The sequence below is a fragment of the Dendrobium catenatum genome, unplaced genomic scaffold (genome assembly GCF_001605985.2).
Source record: "Dendrobium catenatum unplaced genomic scaffold, ASM160598v2 fragScaff_scaffold_400, whole genome shotgun sequence".
Classification (NCBI taxonomy): Eukaryota; Viridiplantae; Streptophyta; class Magnoliopsida; order Asparagales; family Orchidaceae; genus Dendrobium; species Dendrobium catenatum.
The window spans coordinates 34,737-40,688 of record NW_021318862.1 but is presented as its reverse complement, the minus strand read 5'-3'; positions in this window follow the sequence as shown (position 1 = coordinate 40,688).

Below are 5,952 nucleotides of genomic sequence, written 5' to 3'. Positions count from 1 at the left end.
ACTTTACTGCTCACCATGACTTGATGAAGATGATTGAGAGAATTACTATGATGATTCAAGATGCACTTGGCATGTTTAGGGGAATGTTTTTAGAGAGAATACCTTAAAAGGATCGTTCGACTCTGCAGTAGCGCTAACCTTGATGCCCATTATTGATCATAGCCACATTTACTTTAGTGGTAGATTATACAATCTTTTGCCCAACCAAGTGAGGAAGAGGAAGCCAAATTTGGCTAACACGTTCTCGAGGGAGATTTCAAAGACAAATCTATTACTATCCAATCCAATATGACCTACAAACATGACATATTATATTGTGTTGAATGGTGATAGACCAAGCATAAGATCAAAGTTTTAGGGATTAAGATATTTTCAAATTGAACATACCACAGAGTTTCTAATTAACTTCCAATAAGAAAAAATAAAATAAAAAAAAGCTCATCCATAAGTTTATATTATTTTCATTCATCATTAAAATATCTACATAACAAATTAGAATAGAAATATATAGTTATAACAATAAATTCAAAAAATACCTATACACTCGGACATATCAAAACTTGAGACTAAAGCTGCTCAATAGGTACTTTTCCTTTTTTATCTCCTTAAATAGAATGCATAATATGTGCAAGCCAACAAAGCTCAATATGTCACACCCACAAATTTAAGTACATAAAGCCATCAGCCAAGCTCTTAAGAAGTCATCGATTTGTCATACATTAATAGTCCAATAATTGAGTTCTCGATCAATAGTTTGCCTTGAGAAGTCATCCATTCCAGAATAGTTGCTACTATGGATTAATAGATATTAATTACTCTGGCGAACTAATAAGTTATACTCGTCAATATGAATGAGTTTTTAGAACATGGTTGCCCACTTGCGAAGAGTTCTCTTATAAATTGACATGTCTAAGATCAAGTAGACCAGACTAACTTAGCTTGAATTGAGTTTTTTGGGTGTATACACACAAAAACACCTTAAAAGCAAGATTGTAAACACTAACCCATGGAAATCTACTAATTTCCAATAATATTAGCACTTTGAGGGATTATAAATCTAGCTATAAATATATATGAACCTGTTACAAACATGTAGGAACAAAAAATTTAGATTGATCCAATAATAAAAAAAAATAGTTACTTACCTCGAAATATAAGTGCATTATAAATCAATGTTTGCTTAATATAGGTTTAACCTACCTAGATTTTGTTTGGGATGGCTTTTTTACTGCTTCTTAAAACAGCTTTCTAATATAAACATTTTATTTGTTGTACTAAAAAACTGCTTTAAGAAATGGTAAGAAAGCCGTCCCAAACTACACATTAGTCTAAGCTAAAAAGTATTGACACTAAATTAAACCTATAATTCTAATTAAATTATAATTATTCGAAACATATTATCTCAAATCACAAATGCAGTATTATTAATTTAGTTAACACCTACATTATTCTAATCTAATATGGGCAATTGGTAATTAAACCTAAAATAATTAATCTGATATATTTTATGAAAATTAACAACCAGAAAAAAAATGAAAATTAACAACCCATATTGACTTGAGTAGAGAAGATGAATTAACATGGTCCACAGATTATGAATTTGTTTTTGACATCTTTCTTAATATTTTTTAAAGTAGTTTTTAAGTACATAAATTTTTTGAGCTAGAAATTTCTATATTAAAAATTTGCTATGAAAAAATAGTAAGAAAGTTGTCCCAAAAAAAGTTTATATCTATATAATAATGATGATGCTTGATATGCCACCAAAAAATCATCTTGATCCGGCACAAATCTCGATGCATTTATGAATTAGAGACTTCTAAAATTAAATTCGGGACTATCCAAACTCTGAATGCAGCAAACTTATAGCTAAATTAAACATCTCAAAATGAAGAACCAAATGACACCAAATGCAGTCCAAACTCTGAATGCAGCAAACTCCGACCATCCAAACTCTGGATTTATCCTCAACCACCAACTAACGCAGGATTTCTGTACGACCACCAATTAACACTGAATTTCTGTTCGGCCACCAACTAACGCTAGATTTCTGCCCGGCCACCAACTTACGCCATATTTCTGCGTAGCCATCGACTGACGCCTATTTTCTTCCCGTCCACCGACTGATGCTAGATTTCTGCCCGGCCACCAACTGACACAGAACTTACACTCGGCTGTCGACTGATGCCAAACTTCCACTCGGTCGTCGATAGACGCCGAACTTCCACCAAACTTCTAATTATTCTTTGACTTCAAACTGACAATGGTACTTTCGACCTCTATCATCAGATAATGGTCCTTACGGCTTCCTTCACCCATCGACTACGATCCTTCCAACCTTCATCTCCAGATAACAATCCTCCCGAGCTCTATCGCCCGTAGACTATGTTCCTTCTTACCATCCTCACCCGAATACTGTCTTTCTGACCTCCATTGCCCGCTGACTATGGTCTTGCCAACCAAACTAACATATAAATATTGATTATACCAATTTCCACCGTGTAATGCATTCTATATGATGTATATTTGTTACATCAAGCCAAGGCCTTCCCTCCAATGAAGGGCCTCATTTGTAATCATTTGTAAATACTAATGGATTCATTCAACTGGGCCAGGCCCCGTGATTTTTTCCTATTTTCAAGGGTTTTCCATGTAATAAAACTATGGTGTCTCTTATGAATGCTACACCATCTCTTTTATCTAATTGGGTGCTGGATCTTCGTACAAACCTATGACATAAAACTTTCTATTTCTCTACTGCCACGAATATTTCAATACGCGACAATATTAATTATAATATGTGAAAAAATATTAATTATAATTTTAGCTTTTGAGATGAAATGATAAATCTTATCTTTCCTATATAAAATTTTAAATTTCATTATTTGTGTTTAAAATGATTGAAAATATTTTGATAATTTTTTGTTTTATACAAAATGAAAAATCTATACATATTAATTTCTTTGTTGCATGCTACAAAGTCTTTGCACAAAGTTCTTGCACACACGGATAAAATAGAGGAACATATAAGACACCAAATTTTTTAACGTGCAAAACTCAAGCAAAAGAAAAACCATGAGACTCAATCTACTTGAAACGATCTACTTGAAAAATAAAATTATATAGGTCCGCTCTTCTCCTTTTTGGTAGTGAAGCCAAGCTTAGTTTTCTATGATTATAACAGAGCGTGTTGGAGAAGTAGTGGAGGTTGATAAAAGCAATATACTAATTTAAGGTGGTAGTGGCACAAATTAGGCGTTTCAAATATTCCATCACTTTTTTTCATTCGGGCTTAAGACCGATATTGGCTGTTTTAATTTTTTTTAATTTAAATTTCATAAGATAAAACATTAGATGATAAAAATCTTATAACTTATAATGCATACAATTCATATTATGAAAGAAATACATGACTTTTTTATTATCAATATAATAAAATATTTATTTCTCAATTTAAATGATTAAAATATCATTCATCCACTGATCTCTAATTCTTTTATGTATTCAATTTTTTATAATAGTTGTTGCAAGCTAGAATATACGCGGCAATAGAGTTATAGTTCTATGTCTTAGCATTGTATGGATATTGAGCTCATACACAAAGAACACAAGAGTTTTTAAGTGGAAAACCTTGGAAAGGGGAAAAACTATGAGGTCAAGCCTATATGAAAATGATTCCACTAGAATTTGAGTTCAGTACAGTGGGTTGACTCATCCTTGAGGGTGACCAGATTACAAATGTCACCCGTATGATTGTAGTTTAGTGAAAAATGGGGATGAAAGTCTGGCATCACTTGGTTCATGGAATGTCAGTTAGTGGTCCGGTAGAACACTGGTGTCAGGTAGTGGTTTGGAAGAACTCCGACATCAGATGATGATCTGGCAGAAGTCCGATGCCAGATAGAACTCCGGCGTCACGTGGTGTTCCGGCAGAACTCCGACGACAAGAAGTGGTCCGATAGAAGTCCCGTGCCAGGTGGTGGTCTGGCAAAACTCTAGCGTTAGCTGGTGGTCCGGCAAAATATCGATGTAAGGTGGTGGTATGGTAGAACTCCGGCGTCAGGAGGTGGTCTGGCAGAACTTCGACGTCGGGAAGTGGTCCGATAGAACTTCGACATCACACGGTGGTCTAGAGGAACTCTGACATCAGGCGGTGGTCTAGTAGAACTCTGGCATCTAGCAGTGGTCTGGTAGAACTTCGGCATCAGTTGGTGGTTCAGTAGAAGTCCGGTGTCAGGTGGTAGTCTGGTAGAATTCTGGCATCAGTTGGTGATACAATAGAAATACATCGTTTGACGGTGCTCCGGTAGAACTCCGACATCATGCGGTGGTCTAGCGGAACTCCGGCGTCTGGCGGTGGTCCGTGGAAATTTCAGCATCAGGTGGTGGTTTGGTAGAACTATGGCATCGGGTGGTGGTCTAGCAGAACTTCGACGTCAGGTAGTGGTTCGACCGAACATTGGCGTCGGGTGGCAGTAAGGCAGAACTCCAGCTTCGGGCGGTGGTCTGGCAACACTCTAGGCGTTAGGTGGGTGGTCCGGTGGAACTCCGACATCAGGTGGTGGTCTGGCGAAACTCCGGCATCAAGTGAGTGGTCCAGCAGAAGTCTAGCGTTAGGCGATAGTCCGGCGGAAGTTCGACGTCAGGCGGTGGTCCAATGGAGCTCTGAGCGGTGAACGAGGAAGAGCTAAGTGGCAAGAATGATCTTCAATCTCTCTCTTCTTTCCTTGCTTGGGGTCCCAATTCAAAAGAAATGAGAGGTCTATTTATAGATTTCTTAGAGTGACATGGCTTTTAAATAGGTGAAAGATCAATGGCTAGTTGGGAGTGGTTTGGATGGTCAGCCGATGTTGATTCCCTTGATCATGGATAATGTACTGGGCATTTGACTGACTTAGTAATGTTAAAATTCAATGTACTTGAGCTTATTAGATTCATCTCGTCGAGCTGCTCGATTCGACTATAAGTATGTTTGAACCTTCTAACAGTGCTTTGAGTGCTTTATTTAAACTCATTTGGGCTCGAATTGAGTCGATTTTGGTGTCGTTGGGTTTGTATTTTCAAGACGTCCAGCTTGACTATATGTTTGCTGAAATCAGAGTACAGATGATCCCAATTTTAATTTTGGAAGTTTCCAACATGATTTTGCCTCGAGATTCATGCTTGATGAAGATGTTTTTATGATGATGTAAAGGTGATTAAGTATGATTCTAATTTAATAATAAATAAATAATAATAAAGTAAAAAAAAAAATAAATAAAGGATTACAACACGTGTGTGCCTGTGTTAGTTAGGCAATAATTGTTGGGTGATGGTGTTCAAATTATAGAAATCAGATGATGTTGTTGCGGATCTATGGCTTATGATTTTGATGATAGCAAACATTCTTTTTTTCTATGACTACTTTCTACTAATATTTCAGGTTAACACGATCAGACTGCAATTTGGAACCAGCTCAAGATTGGGTAGACTAGGTTTGTGTAAGTTTGTAATCCTTTTCCTTTCTTGAGTCTGTTGCATTTGGTGTGGCATCTGATGATTTGTAACTTGAAAGATTTTCTGTTGTGCCTTAAAAGATTTCTATTTTTGGTAACATCATCCGAAACGATATTTATATCATCCTGGACGATCTGACAAAAGTAAAAATCCTAATTAGGGCATCCTCATTAAAGCAGCCATCTTTATGCAAAACACATCGTCCTTGACGATTTTGTATCGGCCAGGACGATCGGCTCAATTCAGCAAGAATTTGCCGCCATATCTACTTAGGAAATACTTATTTTTGGACATCGTCCCGATGGATAGTCCTGGACTATAAAATATCATCCCGGACGATCCAGAGCAATTTTTCTAAAATTCTCAAGCAATTTTGGAAAGAAATTAATGGGGATTTTGTCCAGGCCGATCGCAAGATAGTCCAGGACGATTAGACATCGTCCAGCTTCATTTCAG